The sequence below is a fragment of the Camelus bactrianus genome, chromosome 16 (assembly GCF_048773025.1).
Source record: "Camelus bactrianus isolate YW-2024 breed Bactrian camel chromosome 16, ASM4877302v1, whole genome shotgun sequence".
Taxonomy (NCBI): domain Eukaryota; kingdom Metazoa; phylum Chordata; class Mammalia; order Artiodactyla; family Camelidae; genus Camelus; species Camelus bactrianus.
Window position 1 is genome coordinate 19,081,968 of NC_133554.1, and position 24,820 is coordinate 19,106,787.

The 24,820-nt window shown below is 38.5% G+C and overlaps 1 pseudogene; it reads right to left on the reverse strand.

Annotated features, from left to right (window-relative positions):
* Positions 1-24,262: 24,262 nt before the first annotated feature.
* LOC123615651 (ATP synthase F(0) complex subunit j, mitochondrial pseudogene) lies at positions 24,263-24,444 on the reverse strand (annotated as a pseudogene).
* Between the last annotated feature and the right edge of the window lie 376 nt (positions 24,445-24,820).

Below are 24,820 nucleotides of genomic sequence, written 5' to 3' on the forward strand. Positions count from 1 at the left end.
CTGTTATTTTGGAAGGTTGTTTGTATTAAATGAGGTAATACACAGAAAGTACTTGCTGCATAAGTAAATTTTCAAAAAAATGTTAGTGCCTATGTTAATTCTCTATTGCTGCTGTAACAAATTACCATAAACTTAGCTGCTTTGAGCAACATACATTTACTTTCTCATAGTTCTGTAGGTGAGAAGTCCAGTAGGCTTGACTGGTTTCTCTGCTCTGAGTTTCACAAAGCCGAAATTAAAGGGTTGGCTTCCTGGATTCATATCTAAAGACTCTGGAAAGAGTCTGCTTCCAAGCTCATTTGGGGTGTTGGTAAAATTCAGTTTCATGTAATTGTAGTTTTAATTTTAGATTTCACATATAAGTGAGATCACAGAACTTTTGTCTTTCTCTAATTTATTTCATTGCCAAAGTCCATGTGTCTCCTGTAGGAAAACTTTATTCCTTTAAGATGAAGTGGTTGTATGTGTGCCATTCTTCGCTCCACATGGTGAAGTCTTGTAGCCTAGAAGGGTGTCCAGCTTTTGTGGGATGAACAGTGATGCTTTTTACCCCCAGTTGAACCCATTTTGGAGGTGGATGAAGATGAGGATGGGCTCCAATTAATGTGCAAGATTTTTTAGGTAGCATCCATACCGAGAAAATATTTTGTTTATTAGGTGAAACCTACTAAGATCTTAAGAGTCAGTGGAACCTCATTGCTATGTTGTGGTGTCTTTGATTTCTTATCTGCTTAAATTAGATCAAGTTTAAATAGTAACAAACTTCATTAGCTTTGTAATATTTGTTCTTGTTATTCCAATGGATGTGTGTCAGCCTTGATTTAGCTTTTAAATTGAGCAGTCCCGTTCTGATGAATGAAGTGTGTATGTGTGTGTGCACAAACAGGTAAGTGCATGCACATGTAAAAAATATTGCAAATTTCTCCCACCACATTAGCAAACAAAAAAATTAGCTTAAAATAAGTAAGCTAAGTATGCAATGAAATAAGTTAAAGAGAGAATATGAAAGAGAGTAGAAGGAACAAATTGATAAAGGGGAAAAAACATAATATTGTAGGCAAGAAAGTGAAAATACACTTGAAAAATAAAATGAAATGCTGGCCTGGCAACAAGACTATAAGATACTACTTATATGAATTTGCATCAACAAATCTAGACACCTAGATTAAATGACCCATTTTAAGGAAAACATAATTGAACAAAAATACTAGACATATGATTAATAAATAACCAGAAAACAAAACTGAAAAGTTCTACTACTAGACATCACCCTACAAACAGTGTTATTGGTGTTTTTCCATGAAATCTGCAAGAAATTGTTTTTTGATGAAATGATTTCAGAGCATAGGAAAAGAAGTAACATTTCCAAAATTATTTATCGCAGATTTTATCGCACGTGCATACTAAACTCAAACATGAACAGAATACATACAAAAGATCAGAGCAAAGAAGTTTCCAAACTGACATAAGCACAGGTTATGAATATTATCTTGTTACTCTGATGCTATTCGTAACTGTCAGTGACTAAAAGAAACTGAAAAGACTTTTTGGACTCTGTCTAAAGAAAAGATTTTTTTATTAAAATTTTAATTGTCATGTTAAAAAAGAAAGTGCTATGTAATTATGAGGATAAAAACATTATTTTGGCAATGCATTTAATTTATAAAAGGAAATATATACATTTAATTCAATCCTGTCTATCTCCCACATAAAGTTTTTTTTTTCTTTTTACAGTGCATCTTACAGTCGAGGGCATCTTAGAATCTAAGAAAAATGGCAGCAGAACAAGAAGTCAAAGAGAAAGTTCAAAAGAAGCAGCCTTGGAGATCTAATTAAAATCTTACAAACACAAGTAAATTAATACCTCAAGTAGGAATGTTTGCTTGAAGGAAGGCTTGAAGGATTAATTAAAATCTCACAAACTGGGTTAAACATAACTTCAATTAGGAATGAATGGCAGAGGGTACAAGGCTGTAGCAGGCGAGGGCTTTAGCTTAAGGAGCATTGGCCAAAAAGAACCAGGAGGAACATTCACATGAGAAACAAAGACCAATTTGAGGAAAGGTAATTATTTCATGTAAAAAGATTGGGTTTTAATCATTCCTATTAGTAAATGAAGAAAGACATATTGGGATGGACTTGTTCATAACTCAGAAAGTACATGGAAAGGCGTGAGATGGAGGAGGGGGAGGGATCACAACTACAATTCAGGGAGGGTCATGACGAGATATGACGCTATGACTATCTTACAAAAGACATGTGATAAGAAATATGTTTCAGTCACAGCATGTCTCTCCTGTACACAAGACGGGTGGTGTTCAAAGACTTACCTGAAACCGGGAAAATAGATTCCGAGAAATCTGATGGTTCATTTGTGGGTCAACTTGGCTGGGCCATGGGGTACCTAGATATGGCTCAAACATTACTGTGAGTGATTTTAGGTGAGATTAACATTTACATTTGTGTAGGTTTAGTAAAGTCTATGCCGCACCCCAGAATGTGGGTGGGCCTCATCCAATCAGTTGCAGGCTTCAATAGAACAAAAAGATTGACTTTCCCCAAGGAAAAGAGAATTCTCCTGCAGACTGCCTTCAGATTTGGTTTGCAACATCTGTTCTTGGTTCTACAGCAGACAACCTTCAGAAACAGACTGGAACATCAGCTTTCCTGGGTCTTCAGCCTGTGGATTTTGGACTTGCCAGCTTCCATAAACAGTGAGCCAATTCCTTACTATACACACACACACACACACACACACACACACACACACACACCCACCCTCCCTTCTGCTTCTGTTTTTCTGGATAACTCTGGCTTAATGCACAAAATACATAAATTAAAAAAATATGATGTCAGGAGTTGAATATAGCCATTAAGATTATAGATGTGGAAGCTTATTTATTCATTTGTTTGTTTTTCTTGTTCATGTATCCTAAAATGCAGGTCTAATAATGGAAGGTAGTGGTAAAAAATTATCACATTTTTTCTTCTCAATGTAATTTTGAGATTTCTTTTTAAACACACAACACAGCAATATCTATATTTAAATGTTAAAAAGCCTGCATGAGAATGATATACACCAACTTCAGGGCACTAGCCCTGGAAAGGGGGGGGAAGGAGGAGAGGAGACCTGAGGGATATTGAGGCTTTAGTGATATTTGTAATGTTTTGTTTATTTTAAAATAGAAAGATGTGAAAAGCAAATAGTGGAAACTATTAAAATCTCTTTAATCTCGGGGGAGGTATAGCTCCGGTGGTAGAGTGCTGGCTTAGCATACACAAGGTCCTGGGTTCAATCCCCAGTACCTCTTCCAAAAATAAATAAGTAAACCTAATTACTTCCTTCCACACTAAAAAAAATCTCTTTAATCTCAGAGGTAGATGCATGAATGATTGTGGCATTGTTTTCTGTACCTTTGTGCCTAATTAAAATATTTTAGAGTTAAAATAAAAATATTAAACAAAATGAAACAGAAAGTAATTGGGATGGAAGATAGATTTGAATTTTTGTGTTTCTTATGATAAACAGTTATACAGTGAGGCATCCATTGATCAGCTATGAAGCACCATGAGTTGTGCTGAGTGTGAGAGATACAACAGCCAGCTTGAGGGAGACACACACAGTAAAACAGATCTTTATAAACCATAGGCATTGGAGGAAATAATTTTGCCCGAGAGTCAGGAGAGTAAGGGCAAGAAAAGCCTCACAGAAGTGGTATCTAAGCATAAGTTTTAAAAATGAATAAGAATTTCCTGTAGTCAAGGCTTAGAAGGGCTTTCCAACTCTGAGTGAGTTGAGGGCAAGAAATTACAATTTCAGCATAGAATAAAATACAGATTGTACTATAGTGATAACCAAAATTCATTTCTCAAAAGTTCAAAATGTGGCAGAGGTAGAGCTAGTGCAAACTGGTATTAAAACCAGGGGAAAAAAATAGAAAAAGAAAGAAAAAGCCAATGGATGTCTTATAGGAGAGAAGGATTGCTTTCCTTCTGGAAGCCAGAGCAGGATCAGTCTGTCAGTTTATGATGTGAAGATAAATTTACATATGTATAAAGACTGAAACAAAATACTAACTATGAATAACCAGTCATTAATGAAGAAGCAAAACTTACACAAGGAATTAAAACAAGAGTAGAAAAAAATCAAAAGATAAATGAGGGGAAGAAAACAACTTTCAAGGCACAACCAAACTAATGAGGGAAAAATGAAAAGGTCAAACAAAAAATGAGTGCACGACCAAATAAAATGCTGAATATTACGAGGATTAGTACACAAATTGTGATACATCCACTTCCTGTACTAGTATGAAGCCATCATTAAAAAAATGTTATGAAGTCTCTGCATGACAAAATTAACATTTATGGTATAGCAGGAGACACAATTATTTGTACACTATGATTATAATTTGTGACTAATACAGGCAGGGACCATCCAGGATGTGCTGACCTTGAACAAATATTTCTGTGGGTTCTTGTCTATATAAATAATTTTGTTTTTCAATGTAATAACTATAAATGGTAACCTTTAAAATTGTGAATCAACTGGGGACACCGGAAACATATAATATTGTACATCAAGTATACCTCAATTAAAAAAAAAGAATAGGAAAATGTACTATAAAATTCATCTGGCCATGTGATGTATAGTGATCCATTGGTGAGAATTTAGACTAATGGGGAGAAGAGAGGTTGTTACATTGTTGTAATTATGTCATCAGTGCATGTCTAAGTACCCCATCTCTCTCCATTCATGTTCCTGGAACTGTATTTTTGTGCTTTTCATTATCAAATACACCTTTCTGGCTACTTTCCTATTTCCTATTGTGAGAAAAAAGGTAGCAGTGTTGTGTTTGCTCACTAGTGTGATGGTCAAACTTCAGCAGCCCAGAGCCATGATATCCTGCTGTGACAGCATAAGAAAACATAAAGCTCACTGATCAAGGTAAATATACGGACAAATACAGAATAGGATGCTACTATAATGGTACTAGGTATATAACTTTTAATTCTAGTATCAAAGTTAAAAGATAAAAGTATTAAAAATAGCTATAACTAAAAATTATAATTATTTTTCAATGAATATGCAAAATAACTAGATATAAACTGTGGTATAATGAGAGGGGAGAAGGAAAAGTGCAGAGTTTTGTATGCAAGTGGAATTAAACTGCTATCGGTTTAAAGTAGGATACTATAACTACAAGATATTTTGTGTAAGCCCATGGTAATCATTATCCTTTCTAGTTTTCTTTATTTTTTCTCTTGCAAGGCTTTGGCATTGTGTATCATCCAGTACCCACACACACGACCATGGCAAGGTTTTTCAGATCTTCAAGTCAAGGGCATTTCTTGGATTTGTCGCACGTTCAGCATGAGCAAAATGATAGGTATTAACATTGCATGGATCCCACATGTTATATATGGGAAATGATTCATTCATTCAGTCTGCATTCATTGTTCTAGACAGGATGGATACATCAAGGAAAAAGGTTTTAAAAAGACAAATTTGTGCACTCCTGAAACTTATAGTCTATGGAGAGAGAGAGAGAGAGAGAGACATGGGTCATAAACATGAAATGTTTTGATGTGCGGACTCTGCACTGAGGGGCTTACCGGCACACTCACGACTAGTTTTGACTTAAGGTTTCTGAATGTGGGAAGCTTGGTGAAGTAATACAAGAGGAGAAAGAGGATGTGGGCAAAATCCCTTCCAATTCAAGGCTCTGGGTCTTTGGAGGCCACTGAAAAAAGCCTGAGAAGTTTGTGTAGCTGCATGAAAGGGAACACTGGCCTGCGCAGGAAGCCATCAGGCCAGGAAAGTGATCTAAAGGACTTCTGTTTGATGAGACACGATGGTGGTCCATCACCGATGAGTCAAATGATCAGGGAGCTTTCTTCAAATCATATTAATTGAAATATCCCAACATCTCACAAAATAGTACCCTAAGACATAGGGACATAAATTCTTATCCTTCTTACCCTTGTTTTAAGTAAATCTATGGTAAAAGTATAAAGAGATTTCATTTCTCAAGCTCACTATTTATACAACAGAATAAAGCTGGTGTCAGATTTATTTTCCAGCTCTGAAGCCTGAACACAAAGGGGAATTTAAAAACAAACAAACAGATAAGCTTCAAAAACAATGGTAGCAACAAAAACTTCCACTCGCTTCCATCTTTGAAAAACTTCTCAGGAAGAAAACAAAGGCATTACTTAAATCTGTCTTCTTTATTGCTAGCTGGTCATGATATTATTCAGATATGAATCAAATATATTTTGCCATCTGCTGTATAAAGCATGATTGAAGGAATAGCTGATTTTTAAAAAATAAATATTGGAACTTAACGAGATGAACTGAGTGTTCACCCAGCCAAAGAGTGATTTGCAAAGTGTTGTAGTTCAGAGAAGCAGTTTGGGTTAAACGTTTAAAAGTAGAGTCACCAATGCGTTTGTGCTTTCAGTTTAGAAGTTAAATGACTTGTTCAGGCCCCAGGTGATGAAGTTGTCTGACTCTGAAGCTCATGGTCTTTCCATGAAACCACACTGTTACTACAGTAGTCTTAATATTTTTATTTGCAAATTCACTCACTCTGTTATATCATTCATTCAAGCATTTACTAGGCCCTCCTGTGTGCTGGGCAGCCTGCAAGGTGCTGAGGATGAAGTGATTAAAACAAAGTGTGAGTTTGGGGAGGATATAGCTCAGAGGTAGAGTGCATGCTTAGCATGCAAGAGGTCTTGGGTTCAATCCCCAGCACCTCTATTTATAAACAAAAATTTTTTAAATAAATAAGTAAGTAAACCTAATTACCTTTCTCTCCACACACACACACACACACACACACACAAAAAAACACACCAAAAAGCTGTGTATGATTCCTCTTCTCAAAAATTGTACAGAGACCAGTCCCAGACAATCTGAGAAATTCACAACCTAAAAGAGTCAGTAAGCACCTAAGTTCTCAATGACGAAGAAGACCGCAAGGAGGCAACTTCAGGACACCTTTTATGTTTTCTAGGTCAAGATGCAGAATTAAAATTTAATACTTGCTTTGATTGAATCAAATAGATGAATTCCTAGTTGTGAGTTGCTTTTGGAAAAGAGCCAAATTATCATTAAATTTTATGTTAACTCTTAAAACATAATGGTCACACTTGAGTGAGAGCCTTAACAAATAAGAATATCAATATTTATTAGGTTAAAGTAAACAGTTTCATCCATGAGAGGAGAATTCTCTTTGTCTGTGGATTAGTGCAGGGCCCTGGCAGCTGGCGGAAGACTGTCTTCTCTCAGGTCCGCTTTCTCGTTCTGTTCCTTCTCCCCCCCCCCCCCCAGGGACCCTTAAATTCACACTGTCTCTGGCTGCTTTCTTTCTATCAAAATCTTTTCCAAAGAACTGATGAACATTTATAATAAATACCTTCACGTGTGTTAAGTCAGCTCTGCCTTCCTTGGGGTTATATTTAGTTTGCACTGTGGCATCTCTGCCCCCACTGAACTAGTGTTAGGATGTAATGATCTTGTGTATTGTAGCTCTGAAGTGTGTTAACTTGGCTATGCTTTCCAGAATTCCCTTCCATGTATGCTCTTGTTTAGGGCAGACCACAGGCAGGGGAGATTCTTGTCCGAGGTCTGTGGGGCAGGAGTGGACAGCAACCATATGGTAGCTCACCTCTGTTGTCACTTTCCTACGGGCTCACCTCAATGACACAGCGGCAGAAGGGCCTGCCACTGCCCCGCCTTCCTCGGATCCATCCCCAGCCTCTCCGACCCCTGAGCGTGTGTGTAGCTCCACGGTGAAGACCTGAACACACATGGCCTGGACACACATACCATCAAGGTCAATGGTAAGGAGAACTGACACAAATCCCAGTCCGTCTTCGTGGGCCACAGCTCAGGCTGTGGGTTCCACCTCGCGCCTTTCTTCCTTCCTTCCTTCCTTCCTTCCTTCCTTCCTTCCTTCCTTCCTTCCTTCCTTCCTTCCTTCCTTCCTTCCTTCCTTCCTTTCTTCCTTTCTTCTTTCTTTCTTTCTTTCTTTCTTTCTTTCTTTCTTTCTTTCTTTCTTTCTTTCTTTCTTTCTTTCTTTCTCTTTCTTTACTCTCTTTCTCTTTCTTTCTTTCTTTCTTTGATACATTTTTAATTTTAGAACAGTTTCAGATTTACAAAGTCATTGTGAAGACAGGATTTCTATATACCACACACCCAATTTTCCCTCGTGTTAACATCTTACATTAATATGGTACATTCGTTACAGTAAATAAACTAATATGGATACATTATATTAACTGAATTCCATACTTTATTCAGATTTCCTCACTTTTTTCCCTAATGTTCTCTTTTTGCTTCCTGGCCCCATCCAGAATACCATAATCAATACACTTAGTAATAATAACTCCTTAGGCTCCTCTGGGTTAGAACAGTTTCTCATTTTTTCTTGTTTTTGGTAACTGTGACAGTTTTGGGGAGACCTGGTCAAGTATTTTGTAGACTGTTTCTTCTCTTGGGGTTTTCTAATTTTTCTTTTTCATGATTATTCTAGAGCCATGGGTTTTGGGGAGGAAGAACATCGAGGTAAATTAGCATTCTCATCACATAATTTCAAGTGTATACCTATCAATATGACTTATCACAGCTGTTAGCTTTTACTATCTGGGTTGAGGTCATATTTGGCAGGCTTAATCACTGTGAAAGTACTTTTTTTTCCTCTGCCATCTATACTGGATGCTTTGAAAGGAAGCCACCATGCTCAGCTCACACTTGGGAGTGAGAGCTAAGCTCTACCTCCTAAAAGTCAAAATAGCTACATCCATTATTCGGAATCCTTCTGCATAAGAGATTTATCTGTTCTTCCCCATGTTTTTTGTTCAATCATTTAACTTGTATTAGTATGGACTCATACATATTTACTTCATTCTTTGGGTTATAATTCAATACTACTTGATTTTGTTGCCAACATTTGCTGTTAGGAGTTCTTTCAGTGGCTGCTGTGTCGCTAACATATCCCCATCAGAGTGATTTCTGGAGCACTTTCTTGTTTTTTTAGAGCAGAAAGAAGCCCCAGGCTCATACTGTATATTTCTGCCCCAATCCTAGAACAAACCGCTTCTCCAAGGACTTCTGATTCCTTGTGCTAGAGAGTGGCGTTACAAACCAAGATCTGGACACTAGGTGTCCTCTTTGCTACTGAGGTATTTTTGCTTCTTGGCTCTCACAGCTGATTGGGCCAGAAGATATTTGTGTGTATACTAACCAGTGGATAGAGATACATATATGCATATTTCTGTAGGAGACCATCTGTATCTATATTAAGCTAAGCATGAGTTTGTATTGCTGTCCCCAAAGATCCAGCTTGTTCTTGCTGTCACCCATTTTATATCCCCCTTTCTTCCCCAACTGCCTGTCCTATGCCCTTCAAGATCCAGCATCGGGTGGGCAGAGAACCACGTTACAGAGACTATTAAACCAGCTTTTCATGATTGTGCAAGGTCAAATCTCTGTAACAAAAATAAATCTATCTATCTACCTTTATATCTATCTATCTATCTATCTATCTATCTATCTATCTATCTATCTATCTCTCTATCTCTCTATCTATCTATCATCTTTATATATGGAAACATACACAGTTGACCCTTGAACAATGCGGAGCTCGGGGCACTGACCCTAAGTGCAGCTGAAAATCCTCTCTCTGTATCCGTGGTTCTGCATCTGCAGATCCAATTGACCTTGGATCACGCAGTCCTGTAGCACATATTTATTGAAAACAACCCACCTGTGAGTAGACTTGTGCAGCTCAAACCTGCATTGTTCAAGAGTCAATTACACATCTATGTAGAGAGAGACAGTAAACGCAAAATCCATGCTCTTCAGCCAAGCCCACAGGAACACCTGAAGTTGAAGAAGTTGTGTTTTTATTCATGGCACTGAGAGAGTATGTACATACCATGGAGAAATGTGGGGTATCTCAGTGAGAGGATATTAGAAAGATCTGTGAAAGGATTTGGGCTTTGGTTGAATAATTTTGGGGAGAGCCTCAGGAAGTAGAGGTTAGATATAAATTGAGTTATTGGAAAGGAAAGGCAATTCTATGATTGGAAATTTTTAATAAATCTTATCTATAAGGATGGAATAAAAAAGCAGAAATTAAACTTAAGCAGTAGTCACTCATTTAATGAGGGGAATTCTTGATATTTTGTGTTGCACAATGACCTTGTTTGAAGTAGGTGTTCTGTGAGATTATGCCTAATAGGGGACTAATACGATTTTTTTAATAAACATCAGGTCAGTTTGTAATAAGACTGAGGCTTAGCCATCTGTGACCGTCAGATCAGTACCAAAAAATCAAGCTGCATTAAAAAATTCTATATATCTGTCATCTATCTATCTAGCTATCCAGTGGTTCTGTGTCTTGAATCAAAACTTGACGGCTATAATGCAAAAAGTAAAATCCCTTAACTCACAGGCATTATAGTTTTCAGCTTTCCTGAGCTCCCTGCATTTCTCTGATGAAGCACAAAACCAATCACAGAATTATACGAAGGAAAATCTTAAGGAGGCAACAACTTATAGGAGGGAGGTTTTGCAACCCAGCTCTAAAGCACATCACCCAGCGTCCAGGATTGGAACGGGGGCCCAGAAATCTCTCCTTGGCAGGCACAATGCGACACTACATTAGCATGGCATGTTCCGCCACAGAACCAATATTGAAAACACTTGTTCTGTTGTTTATTGGGATAGAGGGACAACTAAAAGCATCCGTTCTTGCCACTCTGAAAGCTTTGGTCTTGAGGCCCCTGCTGGGTACCATCTGACAAGGTTTTGCCCACGTAAAGAGGAAGTATGAATGCTTTTAATTAGTGTGGGACTCTGCGGCAAATCAAGTTTTCTTGGGGACGTAATGTTACTTAGGAGAAAGAGGGCTGGGCTGGGAACTGAGAGACATGAAGATTAGCTTTCATTCTCCCAGCAAGCTGTGTGAGATTGGACAAATTCTTTAACCTCTCTGGACTTCTATTGTCCTCATCTCTAAAATGAAAAGGCTTGACTCGCTTCTCACTTATGGTCTCTCTGACTCTGATTTTCTTTGTGCTTTTTATATTGCCGCAAGTTACCAACTATAAGAAGAAAATAAAGATTCTACGTTTCATTAACTCTGTGGAGGAGGAAGCAGAATTTTAAAGTTAAAAACAAAAATATCAAAATCAGGGTCAATCTGAGATATCAGATGGAGAACTTAAAATTCTCATATTCCTGAAAAAGGACATTCTGGATTCCTAGCTGCATCTCTAACACGTAAAACATTTTCAAGATGCTTTTTGTCCTTATAGGAAATAGGAGACGGGGGTGGGAGGTAGGAGGAGAGGATTGTTTAGTCTTATTCTTTGTTTACAACTAATGCATGCATTTTGTTGAAAAATTAGAATATACTCCTAAATCGAAAATAGTCTGTAACACCACCACCTCTTTAGTATATATTCATACACACACACAGATACCCATAGACATTTACACATTCAAATATATACTTTTTGAAAAATATATAATACATAAGCAATATGATTGCCTACTGCCTCTCTAAGATTTATTGTAGATCTCTTCCGCATTAATACATAGCATTGCATCATATTTTTAATGTCTGCTTCGCATTCAATCACATAGATGTGTGTGGGAACCTGGGGTCACACCTTATCGTCATTTGATACTCTCTGATGTCTTGGGCAAATTGATTAACCTCTCTGAGTTTCCGTTACTTTGCCTGTTAAAATAGGAATAACTTCTTTCATGAAGAACTGTTGTAAAGATTAAATGAGTTCTTGTCAAATACGTGTAGTACTTCCCAAACTGGTGTTTAGGAAAATGCTAGGTGGGAACTGTCAAGGATTTTAGTGAATATAGTAAAGCAAAATAAACAAGAAGTCGGGCCATGTGCAGGTAAGTTTAACCATGATTGTTTATATTTCACTGTCGGGTTTCTCAGAACTTTTGTTACGGCAACGTGTTTTAGTCATGAGTGCCTCCAAGCTTATTAGGGAATTCTTTTTTTTTTATAACATCATTTTTGAGATATAATTCACATACCATACAATTAGCTGATTTAAATTCACCAGCTTTTAGCATATTTACAAGATGTGCACCCATCACCACAATTAGATGCTAGAGCATTTTCATAATCCCAAAAAGAAACCCCACAACAATTAGCCATCACCTACCATCCCCCTACCCGCCAACCCCCTCCCACCCCAGCCAGTGCCCTCATCTCCTCTGGCAACCACTAATCTACTTTCTGTCTTTATCGATTTGCTTCTTCTGGACCGATCATACAAATAGAATCATACAGTGTGTGGATCAGGGAATCTGAGCACAAGCTAAAGCCTTTCAAAATAGTGACAGACAAAACACATTTTTATAAACACTACCTTAGGGTGCCTAACATCTGATGTGTAGTCAGCATTCACTAAATAATACTTTCCAGCGTATATTAGAGACTTAAATTGTTAGGTAATAGCCAACAGCAGATATTTCAAATTATTTTTGCCTCTGGAACATATGAAAGACAGCTCTTTGTAGGAGGGGAGAGATGAGAGGAAACAGGGATCTAAATGAAGATTTCTGAAGAAATTACTAAGCAAGTGGTAAAAAGATGGGAAAGAAGCATCCGAGCTGGTACCATAGGAGCCACACAGGGTGCCAGCCTTTCACGAGGAAGGACTCTTTTAAGTGAAGCATTGATGCTTCTTATGACCTGGCCATGCAGGTATATGTAAAGCTTTGACAGGCTTAAGAATATGCAATATAGGAAACAGATAAAGAGGAATTCTTGTGCATAGTGCACAAACTTTGACCAGCAAGCACATTACCTGGAGATGGACAAGCAGTATCCATTCCACTGACTGTAAAAGACTATACAAACGACAGACAACTGTGAGAATAAGTGGCAGTTATATGATTCTTCATTCCTCTCTCCCTGCGTAGTGTTTGGATATGTCACTGGACTAAGAAATACCAAAAGGGAGAGTGTGGATGATTTATTAGTAATGACAGATTGATGTGTAATCAATTAATTAGAAGAATAAGAGAGATTAAATTGTCGTTAAGCCATAATTTGGTGGTGATTGTGCTAAGTTACTTGTATGCGTTAGCTCACGTTGGAATTAAACCATTTCATTCACTCTACAGAGTATTATCGGATATCCACTGCACTATGGCGGGCACTGTTCTAGGTATTCGGAATATGTAAGTGAACGAAAGAGCACAGGGCTCTACCTTCAAAGAGACCACACTCCGGAAGAGTCATCTGGGAGTTCCTCTCTCTCACTATATTCAGACCCTTAGATAATCATGTGTTCATCATCAAGAGGTTCAAGGCAAAATCAGGGCTTCTTCACTCTGGTTAAGCTTGATAATCCCCTCTCGGGCTTTAATAAGTGTAGATACCACGCCCTCTGTCTGGTGATTCTGACTGAGTGGGTGTGGCTGGGTGGATTTAAACATCCTCATGTGTTTACATCCCCCCGCAGGAATTCTGAAAGGCAGCTGGGATGAAGCCCCTGTAATGAACGTCTGCCAAGGGCTCACCGATGGAATCCGAAAGGAACGGGGCCGTTGCATTCTGTTTCCATTCCTCCCTGATGTCGTGAGCATGGTCTTTCAAATCCAGCGGGACTATTCTATATCAAATGTACTCAACAAACATTTACTAAGGATGTATAATGTGTTGTGTACTCTGCAGTTACTGCTGCGTGAAGTGTCAACTGTCATGTGTCACTAGCTGACTTGGATTTTGACTTAATGATTAGTAGAAAGTATTGAAAAATTTGTCTGCTTTACCCATGTAATAAATAATACAGTTGTTTTTTTTTTTTAATGAAGGATAACCACCATTTTTTTCTTTACTGAGGTTCCTAAATTTCTGGTAAAGAGAGGGTCACATTAACCCACCACATCTTCCCTGACTATAGATAAACAATTGGGCTGGGCATCTTCTTTTGCCCTTCAAACTCTGTGCCCTGTGCCCTGTGGGGCTGAAGTGTGGGCTCTATCAGTGGGCTTCCTTGACCTCTGGCGACTGATTGGGTTTCCACTTCATAAGTAAGAAAATAAAGCAAGGGAGTGTGAGATAGCCTGGGCCACTCTCTCTGGACTCATCCACAGTGACCATGTCCCTTAACTGAATGAAGGGGCTCCTATCAAGTGACTGAAAACACAGCCGTTTCTGAACCTGGGTTCTTGTAACCACTCACTCTCCTTCCTGTCTGGGCCTAGAGTTAGTGGCACTGCCTCCTGATTTTACTAACTCCTGGAACTTCATTAGTCCTTTGAAAATAGTCACTTTATTAACCTTTCCTCAAATCACCCAATTTAAGTGCACCATCTATTTTACGACAGTGCTGTGACTGATATGGCAATTCATAAGGCTCCAGACACCACTAATTTTCATGGAACACACACAAAAAAAGCAGACCAGAGGAAAGACTCTGGAATAGACAAAACTGTCTTTGATCCCCGGTCTAACACTCACTAGGTGTGACCTCCACCAAATTATTTAACCTTTGAAAGCATCAATTACTTTGTAAAACTGAGATAATGATGGACTCTAGCTCACAGGTTTGTTGCAGCTGTTAAATGAGAGAACAGGGTGGAGAGGATTACAGAGGAAGGAGGTCAGATACATGCTGCTAATTGTTTATGCTGGGTGATAGGTACACACTGAATGAATAGGATTCATTATTACCATTCTCCCAGTTTTGCTTATTTTTTAAGTGGCTCATATATTTAAAAAGGAGGCAATAATGATTTATTTAAGGATATTACTGGGACACTCTCAGCACTGAAGTTGACTAAGTATAGAATAGCAGCCATGACAAAGCTTTGGTTCGGTCTTTGTGCAGCCAGACGTCCATCAAAGGAGAGATGGCTTTCTGCTTGAGCCTGCATAAATAGAGGACATAACGTCTTACTAGGCTTCTGGATGCCATTTGGAGGCAAAAAGATGAACAAATCCGTGGTAAGTTTTGATCACCACATAGTGCAACTCTCCACTTAAATAGCAGATGCTAAGCGAATGGGTAGATTCAGTGACAGATAATAGAGAAAGCTCAGCTTTCCTCTTGTCAAGTAAAATATGAGTCTCACTCTTGTCATTTTACCGCAAATTGCAGTATGAAAAATTAAGCAGAGAATTGCTCGTAGGCTACAAATGATGGCTTTTTATTTACACTCAACTTGTTCGACCGCGTAGTGACATTTTAGAATGAATTCCCTCATATTGTCATGACTGTTGCAGTAATTATGTCATTATTGATAATATTACTATAACGTAATTTTATTAGGAGCTTTTCCTTCAGATCCAGTGATACTGCAGTGTAACAGAGAGTAATAGCTCAGTGTAATGACTTTGAAACATAATTTTTGTTAATATGCTTCATGCAAACATTGAGAACTCACTGAATACAATGACTTCACTTATTTCATGAGATTTTAAAATCCACACCTGTGTCTTAATTCAGGTTTGTGTGCCTTTGAAATGAAATGATACCACTTTCAAAATGAAAGCCTAAATTCCAACACACTCAGGGACAGACAGGAGAAATCACCGTGTGCTCCACGCCCTACCACTCCCGGTTCATGACATCACACTGAGAAAGGGCTAATGTGATACCAAAACTGAAAGGATGCTGAGCAGCAAGGATGAAGACCAAGGCTTTTAACGTCATGCGAGCCCATCTCTTGGCCAGAGGACAGCCAGCAGTTCCCTTTGCCTCACCCAAGGCAGATGGCCATCAGGAGTCCCATTCTGGTGGTCTGAATCACATCCTGAAGGCTGACTTCAGGAGGCATGTCTGTGCTACTCATTCACAAAATGTGATTCTGAGTAACTGTATCTGACGTGGGCTCTCTCCTTTTTAATTACACTTCCTACCACTGCTTTTTCTCTGACCCTTGGAAGCATTTAAGATTTGTGAGCTCCAGGCTGCTGCTGGCCCTGTTTCTTTGCAGCCATGGGAACTTCATGAATTTTGGTCCCTGCTAGAACAACATCTACTTCCCACCATTTCTATATTTAAACTTTAAATGTCTGAAAACACCCTTTGTTCTCCTTTTTTGGCTTTATTGGGGATTTTTTTCTCAGAAGGCCTATACTCTCTGTATCACAATACTGACCTCATTTGTTCTCATGATGCTACATAACCACCTCTGCTTTCATGTACTAAATATTGACATGACGTATGCTTTGAGATTGTTAACACATTTTCAAGGCTGCGATCCTCAAATGGACTCACGTCTACCACATCGCCCACTGCTCTCTTTGTAAAATGGATGTTACTTTATCACAGGCACATTCTTAGAACTTCTTCCACTGGTCATGTATTATTGCAAAAACATTTGATGTTGTTGATTTTAGTTTCTTCCTCAGCCTGCCCACAATCATCTCCAGGAACTATTATTCACATCGGGTTATGTTCCGGCCTATATTACCTCTCCACTGAGTCCCAAACACACCCATATTAATTATTCAGGGGCTTCATTTCCACAATGATTCTGATTATTCATCCCATATTTTATAACAACCACAACCTAAATTAGTAGTAGCAGTAGTTGCACAGAACTTCTGCCTAGGGCACCTTTTTACCCTTCTCTGTAATGCCAAAGTCTTGTTTTCTGGTGCTTACATAAATAGTAATCCCACTACAAACTCTTTCTTAGCTGTCTTTAAAAAAAAAATTGGGTGTGTTTGAAAAATCCTTTGCACATAGAATGACATTTGTCACTTGAAGACAATTTAAAAGACAATTATAAAGCATAAAGACTAATTGGAAATCACTCGTGTATCTACCATCTATCTTAAGAGATTGTGTACCATCCGTTGCCCACAAAGTTTCTGTGCACTTCATTCTGCCTTTGTAATAGAGATCTTCAACGGCTTGACCTTTGTGAGAACCAGTTTTACCACATATGCATGCATCCTTAAAAAAATAGCTTGATTTTGCCTATTCTAATCTTCTTTTATGTAGTGGGAATCACTCTGGGTTGCTTTGTGATTTGCTTCTTTCATTTACTATTGTTTGTGAAATGCACTGATGACAAGGCAGTAGTTATGGTGCATTCATTTTAATTACTACAGTTAAATACATTGCATAAATGCATCACACTTTTTTGTCTTTATCAAGTCTGTTCCTGGTGGATATTTATGTTGTCAATTTTTGGCTTATTGCAAATAATACTTCTGTTACCCCAAAAGGGGAAAGGTAAAAGCCTCAGTTCTTGTCTTCCCCAAAAGAGAAGAAGTCAGACAGGAGATGAAAGTATTGTCTAGTGAAGATTTTAAAGATTTTATTAGCAAAGTGAAAGTACAGCTCCAGGAGTGGGAGGAGGGCTGATCCAAGGGAGGGTAGCAATGGTCTTCGTTTGTCCCTTTCTCTTATACCCTTGCTTTGAGGTGGTCTGCTGATTGATTGAGGGCTCTTGCCCCTTGAGCACTTAGTCATGCCAACCCCCATTTGTGCATGGCCTTACCTATGATACACACAGAAAACGCCATGGTTGGCGAGAGGGAGCTAAACCGCAATGCTAATTAAATTACAATGAGCATTGGGCCATGTCCAGTTAGGTCCCTGTTGCTACTGTGAAGTCATGACTATTTGGTTCTAACCAGTTTTTTGCTAGCACTCAGTTAGAGGAAGTAAAGCCCCTCATGCTGAAGGTGGGCATCCAAACCATCCTCCCTTTCCTCCACTTGTCTGCCTGGCACACCCTCTTATCTAACCACCTAACACTTCTGTGAACATACTTGTATGTTTCTCTTAATAGAGTTTTGCAAGAGTATCTCAGGGATATCCTAGGAGAATAATTGTTGCATCCTAAGGTATATGCCTCTCCAATTTTTCTAGATTATGGAAAATTGATTCTACAAAACTCATTTTACGCCACATCTTTGACACTTCATAGTAGTAGACTTTAAAATTTTTGCCAATCTGATTGATGTGTAGGGACATTTACTTGTAGTTTCAGTTTAGATTTCTCTGAGTAGTAATGAAGCAGCATAGCTAAGAGCCCTTCTAGGCACCCAGCTGGGGAATCTCTTCCTTGGACCTCTGGCAACAGATATTCTACATTTGCTGTCTTAGTGCTTCTTTTTCTGTCTTGTATGGTGCTTATTTGCTGAACTGTATGACTCCTGAGAGCAGAACGCAGGTGTTACTTTCTTTGCATCCTTTGCAGTTTCTAACTCCCCCCAGTGGTAGGCTATCTGCTACCCGTTGAAAGAATCAATGAATGTCTGAAGGTGTGGATTGCAGAGCAGACCTAGGTTGGGGCTAACCAAACAGGCTTTAAAGTCAGAGAGACTGGGGATGAATACTAACACTTCTACTTACTAGTTTTCTGATGTGGGAAACATTATTTAATGTGAATAAACATAGCTTACCCTTCTGCATATTTGAGATAACCTTAATGACATCTTTGTAAGATTGTTGCAAAAATTAAGAGATCGTTTATGCAAGTCATAACCATCTGCTCAATCTCTGGTAGGTGTTACTGTTATTTTCATTATCATCGTCATGATTATTGTATTATTCAGATCTTGTTCTGAAGCTGTGGCTTACAAGAGTGAAATATTGGTGGCTTGCCATTCTTTCAGTGTTGGAGGTCAGTCAAAATAGCTCTTTCCTCCGATGAGATTACCCTAAGTGGCATGGGGACAAGCTGCAGAACGTGTGTGGAGATGGAATGGAGGAAAGAATTTAGCTCAGTCTTCTTTTTACACTATTCAAAAGGACATGGGAAAGGGGCTGTCAGGGATTTAAAAAAAAAAAACAAAACAGGGAAATGAACTGGGGAGGAAGAACTAGGCTAGACTTTTATCATCCTCTTCCTGTTAACACAGCTGAGAAGATATTGAGATGCCATCACTTCAACCTACAAAGGCAGAGGATCAAAAACTTCCAAACCACTCTATTAAAGATAGCCAACTGCTATATTTTAGAATCTAGTCAGGGAAGAAATATAAAAAATGTGTGAAGGGACTGCGAAACACTTCAAAGTCAGAGAATAGGCTGAAGAAAATGAATCAAATGCTCAAATGAATATGAAAAATAAAATGAAAATAATTAGGTAGAGCCATGGCCGTTACAGGAACAGATCTGCATAATTCTAATGCGTTGTAGTGAGAAATGTAAACGAAAGCCTCAAGTGCTTTGTTAAGCCAGTGTCAGTAAAATGCAAGCCTTAGTAAATGAGCTATGTGTTTGCCAAGAACAGGATCACTGCAAACATTCAGAAAGAGGTTCACATTCAGGAATCTGGATTTCAAAATAAACGTATATGCTTTAAAATATTCCACAGCAGTATTTTCAAAATATTTCCAGAGCAGTTGCGTTTATAGCAGTGGTATCATATAATTTGCATGTGCTTTTCTATAGAAAATCTCTTGATGTGCAAATGTAAATAGCAAATTAGAAGCAGAGGTTTACCCAAACAACAATTTCAAGACATACGTAAAAATACGCAGAATTTGTGAAGGTAGATTACTTCTCAGCTTAAAACGCTTCAAGGGCCCTCTTATAACTTGGAGAATAAAGTTCAAATGCTTTAACATTAGCATAAACTCCCTCCAAGACGCAATGTCATTCTTCAGCTAAGTTCCCAATCATTCTGCATAGACCTCACGAATAACAGCCTGATTGTAGTTTTTGCGCACTTTATAGTCAATGCTATTGCCTCGATTGAAAAAATCCATTCCAACTTTCCTTATTTGGCTAGCTCTTACTTAGTTTTCATGACCCAACTTGTGTGTTTCCACGAAACTTACTGAAAGCATCCAAATTAGCTAAGGATATCCCACACTCCATGACACACTGCGTAGACTCTCACCTCTATTTACTGCATTGTATGTACAGTAACTACGTGTATGGCTCTTTCTTGGGTTTCCCTGCTCATCAAGACCAGTCACTACCTATTCATCTGTGTAACCTGTAAACCTGATGCCTAGTAGGCCCATTATAAACTGTATGCTTGTTGAACTCAGCCTTCACAAGTCATTCCAATTCACACGTGTGGAACAAGTTCTTCTCTACTGCCAGTATAGGATGGCTAGATTCAAAGCTGGGCTTTTTCATATTGAGAATCTTCAGGGGAGAGGCAATGTGGGTGTGAGAAGGGTGAGTTGAGCAGGACACTGACAAAACTGCTCAATTTGATGTATTGTTCAAGGAAGGACTAACTGCCGCAGACTCAATTTTGTGCAGAGGTTAGGATGATTACTATGGGGACCCAGCGATCTTCCCTGAACACTCATATTCCCAGTGGAGGCAGGTGGTTATTTTCCAAGACCTGCCAGATGGAAAAGGGTAAGAAGCAGGGATACTATGAATGTATGTTCTACTTCTGTTGAAATTGGCTGAGGCCAGCGTTTGGTTGGGACCAAAGAGTCTGGTGAAAATGTATGATCAGGAAACTGTGGGTTCTTTTGTGAGCAGCATAAGGGTGCAAGGGCAAGAGAAAGCAAGGGAAGACCAGTGAAGTTCTGCAAGCTGAGAAAATTGAAGCCCCTATTATAATCCTTCCAAGGCCACTCAGCTTGTTAGTTTTTTCATTTTACAAAAGACACTAACAACCATTATCTAATTTGAGTCTGACAATCCTGTGAATTAGATTTAGAGAATTATGAGCTAGCTCTGACTTCAGAGTTGCACTTTAAAATATATTTGGCTGTGAAAGAAACTCAAACAAAGATCCAATACACAAACATAAGACATTATGGGTGAAGCAAGGAAGAGGGTTCAGGACCTCGCTGCATGTTAACTACACTCCCCTCCATCCCACCCCACCATCCCCTGAGCCTAGTTTGCCCTCAAGGGTTCTGATTCAGAATAGAGATTGAGAACCACTGATCTAGTAACACAATCCCAATTTTGGAGATGAAGATATTGAGGACCCAGAGGTAAAGTGATCCATCCAGAATCCCACAGATAGTGTATGGACAAGCCAGGGATCATTTTGAGTTTAATCATAAGAAATAGAGGGAACATTTTATTAATTCCATTTGTCAGTGAAAATCCTAAACCTTGGGGCAGCTATATGCCTGCCTGAGGTCAGAAGGCTAATAAATTCTAGACTCAGACCTGCAACCAAGTCATCTGAATTTATACGTAATAGACCTACACTATCATCAATATTTATAAATTTATAATTGTTACCAAACTCAGGTTTGCCTGCTTGCCACTCAAAAGCCAGTACTCGAGAGGCAAGTGTTGGTAAAAAGAAAAAGATGCTTTAATCAGAAAGCTAGCAATCTGGGGGAGAAGGCAGACTTGTGTCCTGAAGAGTCTACTTGGCCATGACAATTTTCAAGTGGAAAAGGGGGAAAGTGGATCATCAAGGCAGGAGGATGGATTCTGTCTGCATCATTCTCCACTGCGTGTAGACTGGCTGGCTCCTCATCTGGAGAAAGATGTTATCTTGCCCTAGCAATCTGTCCGCAGAATTGGGGGTAGAGAGCTAGTCATTCTTTACTTAATTCTTTATTCTTACTTTATTTTTTTTAATCTTGGAAAATAATTAACAGGTTAGACGTGGTATTGTGTGCATTCAGTAGAGCATAAGTCAAGAGTTCGGTTAAACTGCACAGTGATCTCATTCCTATAATTAGGTACCTCTAGGATTAGAGGGAGACAGGAATGGGCAGACAGGGAAAGGGGCAAAAGAGCTGCTTTCATAATGACAATTCATAGCCAGTTTATGAGAATCAGTTGGGGGTTTTGTCTGCAACAGGTGCCCCCAAGGTCTAATCATACTTGCACAAAAATCAGACTTTCTAGTGTTGGAACTTGGGAAAGCTCCCTGAGCTATTCAGATGCACCCTCACAGAAAGAAGACCCAGTACAGAGGTTTAGTGTCTGCTTCATTAAGAAACAGGCCACCAGAGAAGACTTTATATGGTAGTATGGGCCAACACTTACAGATTAGTAGTGGCCTTTTGGAGCACTGTTTGGAGAGGATTTTGAAGTTATGTGCCATCTCATTGATGTCATGGAATGGAAATGGAGAACTGGGGATCACACACATATCCTCTCTCCCGCCTACCTTATGTTGATTAACAATATTATAAAATCTGTAATCAACCTAGTCATTTGGGTCAGTAGGCAACACTTACCACTTTATGAAAGTGACTGTAAAAAATGTGCAAAATCACCATTGACATTGCAACCCCGGAGAAATAGGTTTGAGGATTAAATATGAGTGGAACTGTGTGAATTATGCATGACCAAAAAAATAATCCAAAAGGGTATAGAATGCACTGATTTTGTTAAATTCTATTTTTCTATATTGATGGTTCAGAAAGCAGGGACAAATGTTTTCCGTTTTTTTCCTCCACTTTACAAAAAGAGGTTTTATTCCTTAGTCCCTCATCATAGACACTCAGGTTAAGTAGTAAAAACTATTGATAACTTCCCTTTCAGGAAAACTCAGAAAAGTGCAGATCTAGTAGGATTCTCAACATTTGAAAGAGAAATCTTTTTGAATTTCTGCTTCTGACATTTTCAGTTTTTTTTTTTTTTTTTTTAACCTCTGGGCGGTAAACCCTGCAAGATAAAGATAAAGCCCTATTTTACAGAATATTCCATAGAACTTTTTGTTCTATTTAATGTTAAGTATATTTTAAATTCACATGAACTATTGATATAAAATTAAACATCAAACATTTCAAATTATAAATTAATTATACAAAATTAAAATATTATAAAACAAATGAAAGTTACTTCAACCACCAACCTCAGTCCCACTCCCTGTCCCAGAGATAACCACTGTTATCAGTGAAGTACATTATTTTTCCAGAGTTTTCTATGCACGTACACAGATGTGGACATTCAGTGCTAGTGACAAGCTCTGAAACATGGATGGCTGCTTGTTAGGAACTGTTGCCAGTCAAGAATATTCATTTTCCACAAGCTCCTCACTGTTTTATTTGTGCTAAAATTCTATCTTGGATTTTGGGAAACATTCAAGAACAAGGTGGGGGCAAGGCCAGGGTTCAAGGATAGACTTTGAAGCCTTGGCCTGAGGGTTGGAGGAATCAGAGGCCACTCTGACAGGCCTGAAGGCAATTCAGCCCTCTTCCCAGAGGCAGCTGACTGGTCAGCCTGAGGCTGACAATGCAGAGGAAAGGCAGCGAGAGTCAACAAGCTGGTGGTTCCCATCTAAGAATTAGAGGAAAACCTTGGTCTTTATCTTGTAGGGTTTCCTGCCCAGAGGTTAAAAAAAAAAAAAAAAAAACTGAAAGGGAAAAATATAAATTCAAAAAGATTTCTCTTTCAAATGTTGAGACTCCTACTAGATCCGCACTTTTCTGAGTTTTCCTGAAGGGAAAGTTATCAATAGTTTTTACTACTTAACCTGAGTGTCTATGATGAAGGACTAAGGAATAAGACCTCTTTTTGAAAAGTGGAGAAAAAAAAAAAAAAAAGGAAAAAATATGTCCCTGCTTTCTGAACCATCAATATAGAAAAATAGAATTTAAAAAATTCAGTACATTCTATACCCTTTTGGATTATTTTTTTTGGTTATGCATAATTCACACAGTTCCACTCATATTTAATCCTCTAGCCTACTCAAACCTATTTTTCAGGGATTGCATGAATATCACTGGTGATTTTGCACATTTTTACAGTCACTTTTATAAAGTGGTAAGTGGAAAAAGATTTTATTTTCCATTTTCTGGTAGGTTTTATTTTTTACCCTTCATTTGCAAAAATGTTCAAATCCTGAATTCACACTTTAGAGGTGCAATTTTGGATTCTAGCTTTATTTAAAAAAATTTACAGATGGAGTTAGTTGCTCATTCTGTCCTTTTATTTTCTCTAAAGCAATATAATTTCTTGAGTGTGAATGAAAAAGATAGGAGAGGCCTGGTGAAAGAAATAAATTCAGTTAAGATTTTCCCTCTTGACTTATATTGTGATTTGGATATTCTACTAATATTAACAGAATCATGCATAATTCTAAATGTATATGTTCCCCTGCCCTTTCATCTTAAAACCTTCTGAAGGAAGAATGTGCTATTTGATTATCTGCAGGCTGACAAGTCTCTACTTTGGAAATCAAATTGCTCATCATATTGACCAATGGAATTTTTTTTGGGGGGGAGGAGGATCTCAGAAGTATGTTTATTCATGCATGAGGGCAGCAGAATGTCTTCTAGCCAACACGATGCCCCACATCCCCAACCAATACAGCCAGACCAATGTTCTTTCCATTTAAAGCTGGCTAATGGTGACCATGAGCAGGCACAGGACTGGGATCTTTCAAGGCTTTACTTCATTTATCAGCACTCCTGATTTTATAAATGACGAAGCCCATCAACCCCATACCTGCCCAAATCTCTTGGTAAACTTGGGCATAGTAGGGCTTCATGGGATCCAAACATTCTTAACAAGGCTTTGAAGCATCTCTGTGCAGGACCAGTGGCTCAGGCAGCCCCAGCCCACTATCCAATGGAGCTTTTAAAACATATTGATGCCAGGCCCCATCTACAAGTTCCTGGCATGGGCATCTCATGTTTAAAGTTTTGTCCAGTGATTATAGTACATAAATTACCATGAGTTTGTATAACAAAGGCAAGTAAATGTATTAACTACACTGAACCCTTAGTAGAAGCAGCATTGTCTGGTGGACCCCTTCAATAATAACATAATCCTTCAAACTGAGTTAGTCTGAACTTCTTTTTAAGGTTGTGGGCTAGAATATGTAAACTCAAGGTCCCCTCCAAAAATGACATTTGTAATTTTTCTCTGTCAAATGTCAGCACTTGAGCCAATCAGCTGC